The sequence below is a fragment of the Xiphophorus hellerii genome, chromosome 7 (assembly GCF_003331165.1).
Source record: "Xiphophorus hellerii strain 12219 chromosome 7, Xiphophorus_hellerii-4.1, whole genome shotgun sequence".
NCBI classification, from domain to species: Eukaryota; Metazoa; Chordata; class Actinopteri; order Cyprinodontiformes; family Poeciliidae; genus Xiphophorus; species Xiphophorus hellerii.
The window spans coordinates 12931698-12941570 of NC_045678.1; the positions used below are offsets into that span (position 1 = coordinate 12931698).

At 38.4% G+C, this 9873-nt stretch overlaps 1 protein-coding gene across 1 annotated transcript in view; it reads right to left on the reverse strand.

Annotated features, from left to right (window-relative positions):
• Positions 1–8298, reverse strand: part of st6gal2a (ST6 beta-galactosamide alpha-2,6-sialyltranferase 2a) — a 53722-nt gene extending 45424 nt beyond the window's left edge. Inside the window, exon 1 of the mRNA XM_032566819.1 lies at positions 8076–8298. The gene's annotated coding sequence lies outside the window, so the exon portion shown is untranslated. The remainder of the gene's footprint in view (positions 1–8075) is intronic.
• Positions 8299–9873: the final 1575 nt, after the last annotated feature.

The window sequence follows — 9873 nt, forward strand, 5'->3', positions numbered from 1 at the left end:
CCTGGTAACATTGTATCTGATTTGACTCACAAAGTACACTCTCTGACCACTGATCAACCAAATATTGAGACTTTAGTCGTGCATGTTGGTGCCAACGATCTGGCTAAACAAAAATCTGAGATTCTGAAAAGGGACCTTAATATTCTTCTAAACACTATGGGACTATTAAAAATTAAGTTATTTCTCAGTGGTCCAATTCCATCACCTCAATGGGGAGACAAAAAACCCTCCAGGCTGTTCATGATAAACAAATGACTGATTAAAACCTGCTCTGCCAGCTCAGTGACCTTCATTGATAATCTTAGGATCTATTGGCAGCGCTTTCACCTCTTTGGAAGAGGCAGACACTATCTTAATAAACATGGGATAAAGCTACTCACTGCAAATCTTTATAATTTTATCAACAAGAACAACGATGTGATCATCACTTAAGAAGAACAGGCTCAAGCATGTCTGATTAGGATGGAACGCTTCGCGTATCAAGAACAAATTATTCCAAAACAAACTGAAACAACATCGATTGGAGACGGAGTGACTGGTCCCTCACCTCCTCCACTCATTCACTGCAGTCACAAAATACCTATGAAGAAAAGTCTTCTGGACCAGAGTTTCTCAAATTTATGGATGGAATGAATTTTCAACAAATCTTCTAGCTTCTTTTCAGAGAAAATCATTTAAAAAAAATCGGAGGATTAATCTGCATATCCACTCTAAAGCCAGTACCAGTGCTGTGCCCAAACAAAACAAACGCAGGAAAAATGTTCTCACTAAAACCAGTAAGTTAGAGCACACCACACCAGTTTTAATGTTCCTACACTGGCTCCCTGTTTCTCAGAGAATAAACTTTAAAATACTGTTGCTAGTTTATAAATCACTGAACGGCTTAACACCACAATATATTAAAGATCAAACTTTTATCAAACTTCCAGGCCCCTCAGGTCTTCTGGTTATGCTTTCCCAGAGCCAGAACCAAACGAGGAGAAGCAGCATTCAGCTTCTATGCACCACAAATCTAGAACAAGCTTCCAGAAAACTACAAAACTGCTGAAACACTGAGTGCCTTTAAATCTAGACTAAAAACCCACCTGTTTAGAGTTGTATTTGAAACATAATCAATTAAGAATTTAATGATGGCACTTGACTTAATGTAATGTTTTGATTGTTGATTCTATGTTGCATGACTTTGTGTTTTCATGTTTTTATGATGTAAAGCACTTTAAAATGCCTTGTTGCTGAAATGTGCTATCCAAATATCCAACATTTGATTGATTGATTGATTTAAAGATGTATTGCTCCATAATTTAGAAATGTACATGAAGTATTTTATAAGCGAAAGAAGAAAAAAAAAAAGAAGAAGATGCTGACAACAGAAACTACACTCGTATGATTAAATGATCGTTTGAAGTCATGTTTTGTTCGAATTAAAACAAACCAAATTCTTTCTGGTATTTTATCACAATGCTTTATTTCCCAAACAAATTACTGAATGGAAGAAGATGGTTCTCTGACACTGATTTTTACATAAACCAATCTAAGAATATCTCAGACTGACACAAATCAAAGACCCAAATTTAATCCTGAGGATCTTGCAGAGTGTGAAATTTAATAAACGAATAGTGTTATTGCGTCTGAACAGACAAAAAGCACAAAAATAAGCCTTTCTCCCCCTGACATGCGCCGATTTAGATTAATCTAATGGCTACCGAATGTGTGGGCATGATGTCACAATGAGCTTTTCATTATGAAACTGCAAGAGCAATATTCCTTGTTGTGTGTACACAACCTATTCATAATAACAGGATGAATGGCTTGGTGCCACATTAACAGATTGCCCAGCACAGTAGTCGTAATGTAGAATAAGCTGTCCTTATTATTCAAGTCTGATGGAATTTATTCTTAAAGAAAAAGAAATAAGAATAAGAATACGGCTGCGACAGACTGGCAACTTGTCCAGGGTGTACCACTCTCCTCTCGCCCGAAACGTTCACTGGAGATAGACACCGGCACCTTTCCTGACCCCATTAGGGACAAGGGTGTAAGAAAATGGATGGAATAATAATACAGAGCTACTCGTGGAACTTTTGGTCACAAAATAAAAGAAGCAAAACAGAGAGGATACGGTGAAGCAAAGTTTATCAAGCTGTGACAAATGGTGGCCTTGCTGCTGTAAAGGCCAACAAAACCTTCAGGAGTAAAAACATTTTCAGATTCCCTTTATTCCCACTAGGAATGAACCTTTATGAGATTCTGACAGAATGATAACCTTGAGCAGAAATATCACACTCTCATGATGGTACTATAAAACAAAAAACAGAAAAACTAATTCAGAGACTATGATTAAACAGTTGTATTTACTGTTGAGGAAATAATAGCATATTAATAGCGTTATACAAATGCTTAAAATGATGACTTACATGTAGATTTTGGTGCATGTGAAAGAGTACAGGTGAGTGAGTTCTGCAGCATTCAAATCAGCCAGAATCATCTTAACAATTAAGGTTGAAATTATTAGACAGTAAATTTGCTGATCAGAGGTCAAAAAATAATTTTTTTCAGTCATGTTTTAAAATGTGAATACAGCATTTATTGATGATATACACCGTGTTCCAAATTATTATTCAAATTGGATTTAAGTGTCATAAAGATTAAATTTTTTGTTGTGCTATTAAATTTATAGATGGTATTGTGTGTCAGGGCTCTTTGTATCACTACAATTAATTTCAGAGAGCTGGGTTCATTAGTTTGTCTGGTGAGTTCAATTAAAGGAAATCTACTTAAGAAGGATGTTCCACATTATTAAGCAGGCCACAGGTTTCAAGCAATATGGGAAAGAGAAAGAATCTCTGCTGATGAAAATCATCAGATAGTGTAGTGCCGTATGACAAGGTATGAAAACATTAGATATTTAACAAAAACTGAAGCGTTATCGTCGTACTGTGAAGAGATTTGTGGCTGATTCAGAACAAAGATGGGTTTGTACAGATAAAGGCAAAATGAGGAAGGTTTCTGTTAGACAAATTCATCGGATTAAGAGAGCAGCTGTTAAAATGCCCTTACAAAGCAGCAAACAGTTGTTTGAAGCTGCTGGTGCCTCTGGAACCTCAAGGTGGAGGATCCTCCAGAGGCTTGCGGTGCATCAACCTACTATTGGGCCCCTAACCAGAGCTCACAAGCAGAAACGTCTCAGTGGGCCCAGCCGTACATGAAGATTAATTTTCAAACAGACTTGTTCACTGATTACTGCTGTGCAACCCTGGATGGTCCAGATGGACAGAGTGGTGGATTGGTGGTGGATGGCCACCACGTCCCAACATGGCTGTGACGTCAGCAAGGAGGTGGTGGAGTCATGCTTTGGGCTGAAATCATGGGGAGAGAATAATTGGTCGGCCCCTTCAAAGTCCCTGAAGGTGTGAAAATGATCTCAGCAAAGTATATGGACTTTCTGACTGATCACTTTCTGTCATGGTTCAAAAAGAAGAGCCGTACCTTCAGTAGCAAAATCATCTTCATGCATGACAATGCACCATCTCATGCTGCAAGGAATACCACTGTGTCATTGACTGCTATGGGCATGAAAGGGGAGAAACTCATGGTGTGGTCACCATCCTCCTCTGACCTCAACCCTATTGAGAACTTTGGGAGCTTTGTTCAGTAAAATTTGATTTATACTGTAATAGTTCATGACTTGAAAATTATACTGACCATCATTTGCATTGACCATTTAAGAAAATCTGAGAAAATATCACTTGCATAATAATTTGGATCACGGTGTAGTAAAATCAAATGTGGAAAAATACACAGAGTGTCTGACATAGGAAAAGAACAACACTGACTTTTTGTTGATTTCTACCACCGCTATTTTTCTCTACAGTTTTCAAGAAGTCCACTTCGCACTTTGTAGGTGTAAACAAATTACTAACTTGGATTTGTTCTAGTTGGAACCCAGATTTGTTCTTCTGGGTTCTATCAAACCCAGAAGAACAGTAACTTCAGAAAAAAAATAATCTCTTCCTCGCTCACTCTTCTGCATGAATCAGTTCATCTCATCTGATGCTAATGAGAGGAGTAGCCCTATTACTGGGTCATAATCACTCACATGGATCATGTGAGTGATAATTTCATCAGCTTTTTTAGATTCCTTATTGTTGTGAAGCAGCTGGAGCAAAAGATCTCAACCTGCAAAGATTAACCCAATGACAGATGTTTCAGCTTTTGTCGTAAGTCACATGGCCGAAAGTTTATTAATACTTGACATAGATGTGGGGTTTTTAGAAAACAACTTTAAATCTATGTCCATTTCTATGTACATTCAAAAATGCAGTCAAGAGTGAACAGGAAAACTGAAGTAAGTGCTCAAGAAGGATCCAATGCCTTAAAACTTTCTGCTCAGGATGACATTTTAACCACCATTTATTAAAGCTCTGATAAAAATGTTTCAGAAGCTTTAAATGAATTTCCTTTTACTACTTTTAAATAATTTAACATGAAACATTGAGGAGATTTTTTGACCTCCTCAATGTGTATGTTGGCAAAATAAACTCATGTCCAGTTGTTTATGTGTTAACATTTTAGTTATGGCCCTTATTGCGGTAATGTGCATGCTTAGACAAACTGTAGCTGTTTTGCTGCAGCCATTTTCTGATTTATAAAAAGGTCAACATGCACCTTCCTTACTTTATTGCCCTTTTCTCCCGCATTTGCAAGAGTGGATAAGAGAAATGAGTCCTTTAGTGATGACACATTTATGTCCCAGGAATAGAGGAAGTCACAGATCAGACTCGCCACCATTACAAATCGTTTTAATAGAAAAGGAAAAACTGATCCAGTTTCCAACTTGTTGTAAATAAATTAAAGCTACTTTTGATTTTTGGAGAAAAAAAAAAATGTTTGGTTAAAATGAAAGAAATTCTACAAAATGAAAAACAATCTTCCAAATAAAATGATTTCAAGACACTTTGAATAACAAACTACAAAACACACAAAAAAATACAGTTAAAGTCATTTTAAAAGGAATTGTGATTTTTTTTTTTTTTTTTTTTTTTACAAATTATTAACATCAAATTTCTTTCCTAGCTGAAATGTCCTCAAAGGTCAGATTTTTAGACTTTTTTCAAATATATTTTCAGTGTGAGATTACAGCTCAGCGATTAAAGGTTAATTTATTTTAGTGACTTTAGCAGGGCCTGATAAATGTAGAATGCTCTTTGTGTAGCTTGTTGATTTATGGAAACTCTGTAAAATACACAACCTTGATGAGCTCTGCTTCAGCCTTTCAAACAAGAAGAAAAGGCATCTGTTCGTTGTTACAGAAATATTTTTAGCTGGTAGTCTTAGATGGAACTCTCTTTTTCTCCATCTACTCTAAAACACTGCACACATGAAAGTTGTCAATTGTCTCTCTTTTCTGCCGCTCTCAAAGCAAAAATAATCTTCTCTCCTCGCAGTGCGCATCACAAGCCTCCAAAACTAAGACCAAAATTAGTTAAAGGGATTGTTTTAATCGTGAATAAACAGAGACGAGAATGCACCGAGAAAAAGAAGAAACAAGAGAATAGGGTGTTTGCTTTAATGCGGTTTGGAGCTGCAGGATGAAGCTCCATTGTTGTCGGTGTGTACGCAGAAACAGCTACCCTGCACACCTGTATTCTGCTGTCTTCGATTTGCAGACACAGAGGGAGAGCATCTCATTTCAGACAATAAGTATCCAGCTGCAGAGACAAACAGATACCAGACAGCAACCAGGAATAATTAGACAGTTCTATGCCAGGCATAAAATGAATATGTTGGTATGTTTGAAGTGCCTTTGGGTGAGTATTTGCAGTGCAGATCGCCTCAATATGGAAAGTCAGGTGTGAGGCCATGAATAAGACCATTGTGTAATGCACAAACAATGTTGTGTAAAAGCATTCAATTTCTTTGAAGTGCAAGAAGTTTATGATTTTGCACTTCCTGTTCCAACATCCCCATTCTGAACAGCAGGGTTAGCTAAAAGAACCTGGTTGAGTTTCTAAACTGAAGGCGTCCTAACCACCATCAGCTACACACAGATATTTCACACGTCAACCCGCAGACTTAAGGAAATTACCCCATAATGCAGAAGATTAGCATTTATTATGAGAATGAATCTATTTCAATAGAGAATATTACAGAGGTAGACATGTTAATGCTTCACAGGTCTGTTTCTCAGCACTGGAAAACAGACCTGTCAAATACAGGAAACCACAAAGTCTCCTGTATTTGACGATGAGACAGTGAGTTTTTTCATGTTTTTCTGATAATAGCAGAGCTACAGACGGCTGGTGTTTATATTCAATGGGCAAGAAGTGAAGAGCACTGGGGTCAGTTTACCGGACAGAAATCTATGCGTGCTTATAGCTGCACATTTTAATGGTTCAAACAAGAAATATACCTCAATATGCTTTAATACGCACAGGAGAAACCACCTTGGCACTGCCACATCTAAGTGGAGCTAGCATCTAAGCTTGCCGTAACAAGCAATTAAGCATTTAATCGCGTGATAAATTAAGATGAGCTCGCTAATTTTCATTCTGATGATTATTTTTTGAAGAGCAATTTTGCTTGCAGAGACATCATAATCCATTTCATTTATGGTTTGTAAGTGGTTTTTATTTCCATTTTGTTCATTGTTTTGGACAGCTGTGTTTTATTTTGTACATTTAAAATGTTTAAAGTGTTCTTTTTAAAATTAAAGTTTATTAGTCTTGAGAGAATGAACTTGAATTATTATCCCATTATCATTATATTACTTGAAAATGGTTTCAATACAACAACATTACCGAAATAATTACTGGGACAATTTAGCATCCAGCAAAATTTCTTATTGTGACAAATTTTACTACTAGGCCGACTAACATCTACGGTCTTCCCTATTGCTGCTCTTTGGGTTAAAACCAACCAGAGCCAAGAAAAATTAATGGTGCTCCTGGATTGGCTGCTTTGTAAATGCCACCTCATAATTATTTTGGCTTCCCACATTTTCTTTGGAATATTTTAGAAAAGCTGTATGAGAAAATTTGGAATTGTGTTCTACTGAAAAATCTGCCAATATGATTCTGCAAAAAGGCAAAGGTCCACTCTATATATCAACAACAATCAGTAAAATAAAATAAAATTAAGTATCAAAATCCATGATGAGTTTAGGCAATGGCAATTAAGTAAGAATGCTTTTTGTTGCACTTTTCTAAAATCACACTGAGTCTGATGTTGGAAACAATCAGTTTCACCATACAAGGGCCGTGACATTACTGATCAACTTTGATAACACAGGTGGAAGTAGTGGAGGGTGACATTTTAGAAAAAAATATACAGATTTAAACTCCTGCTCCTCTCTCATTTTAGACAAGAAAATAACAATAATCTGGCATTTCAGTGTAATATATATATATATAAATAAGCAAAGTAACCACTCGATGTTTTTGTTCCTGATTAAATGGAAGAAAACGTGTACAAAAACAACCTGCCCATGCAGCTTACAGTCCGAACGAACACAAATAAGATGAGACTGCACAATTTCGTTTCACAGTTCTGACAACATTGCAACTGGGGTTCGTCATGCTGCATCAAGGGGGCAACAATCAGCTTCTCCTTAAGTTCCACAGAAGTATTCAGGCAGGCCTGATTTCATTATGGGATATGAATGAAGAAGTCACTTTCTCCAGCAGAAAACCCCCATAATGATTCATTGTCGTTGTACAGAGTAGCGGCAGCCACTAACTGGAAAACAGTGAACTGTCCTGCTTTTGTCAATAACGCCTTCCTTTGACTAAACCATTTGTCTCAATGAGCCAAACGCGCTTAAATCAACCGCCGTGATTCCGAATAAGGAGATCCAGCGAAGTACGGAAGGCAAAAAAACGCGTTTTCTGCATCAAAATCATTTGAAAACCCGATCCGGCGGTGGTGTTTATTTGTTATCAGCCGAACATCGAGGATGCACATCGTCTGTGGATGTTGTTCCGAGTCCCGGAACAAACAAAGCGCTCCGGAGCACCAACAAACATATCTGAACATGCAGATCTGCACGGAAACCGAAAGGAGAGCGAACAAAGCCTCACCTAAACGCCGCCTAGTTGCTGTCTGGATTCTGCTGGCCGCCGCTTCATTATTCCGCTCCCGTACCCCTTGTTGCACAGCGAGCATGCGGCTCGGCTTGGCTCGCCTCTGCCCTCCCTCCGTTCACTGAGCTGATATCCACTACAACTCCGAGCCGAGCGGCTGTGTTGTCTGTCACATTGTTGCTGCCCTTTTCTCTCTCTCTCGCATCCATATCCGATTTTTTCTTAAAGAGGCGGAGCCAGAGAGAGACATTTTTGTTTCCTGCCAAGCACCGAGGTAGCTTCGTATGAAGGGGAGGGAAGGAAAGAAAAGAAAACGATTTAAAAAAAAAAAAAGGATGGTCAGTAAAATATCTGTCACCCTGCAAATGCAAAAAAAAAAAAATTATGGAAGCTGACAAATATTCCAGATTTGACCGTTTTCCTTCTGGTTTGTTTTGCTCACAGAATATATTTTTTAGCTAATATTGTTTTAGCATAATTGAAATATGTCACATTAAAACATAAACAATTTGTTGAGCAAATTTAATCGCACCTCAATGTCCTGAGACATTATTTATTTCCGTGGTTAAATTTTACGTGTGGTACTTTTCTGTTAATCATTTTAATGATTTTCACTTCTAGCTCAAAAGTCAGCTCTGAAAATTTGAAGTCTGTGTTATATTATGTCGTGTACACTTCCGTGGGAAGGCAAACATTTAACATCGCCAACCATAAGGCAACAAAGCGTCACGATTGCAATCCAACCATGGCAATGAAAGTTAGGTGGAAGAAAAAAGTGGTACGGGCAAAGTTTCACAAGCAAGCTGAAGCTTATAAACTACTGATTTCACTTGTTGGATCTATTTGACAGCATGTCCTTATATTGTGAAGTATGCATCATAAGTAATTTCTTCAAAATGTATTTCATGTGAATTATTGAACAATGCAGTGTAGCATTGAGGATATCAGTGTGTGACTCGGCTGAGGTGTTTAGGAGGCCCAGATTGCTCTCATAGTTTCCTGCTGCGCACATGCATAACTGGTTGTGTTATCTCTCATCTTCGTCTTGTTAATAGACAGTAGGTCTCCTTTGGGGCTTTGGTCAGACCAGTTTTGTTCAGTCAAGCACAGTGATACAATGATCATTAAAGCAGATACAGTGTGGGCAAGTATATTTTGGGTTTTTATTAGCTTTAAGTCATAAATGTAAAAATGTACAGAAATAAATGGTTGAACAATATCACTTTGTGTGTAATTGAGCTATAGTAGTTTCTCATTTTGAATTGAATTACTGAAATTAATTAAATGTTTGATAATATTCTAATGTTCTAATGGGAGTTCGCCCAACCAGTCTACATGTGTTTTGTGGACCTGGAGAAGGCGTTCGACCGTGTCCCTCGGGGAGCCCTGTGGGGGGTTCTCCGGGAGTATGGGGTACCGGGCCCTTTGATACGGGCTGTCAGGTCCCTGTATGACCGGTGTCAGAGTCTGGTCCGCATTGCCGGCAGTAAGTCGGGCTCGTTTCCGGTGAGAGTTGGACTCCGCCAGGGCTGCCCTTTGTCACCGATTCTGTTCATCACTTTCATGGACAGAATTTCTAGGCGCAGCCAAGGTGTTGAGGGGATCCGATTTGGTGGCCTTAGGATCTCATCTCTGCTTTTTGCAGACGATGTGGTCCTTTTGGCTTCATCAGATCGTGATCTGCAGCTCTCGCTGGAGCGGTTCGCAGCCGAGTGTGACGCGGCCGGGATGAGGATCAGTGCCTCCAAATCCGAGGCCATGGTCTTGAGCCGGAAAAGGGTAGAGTGCCTTCTCC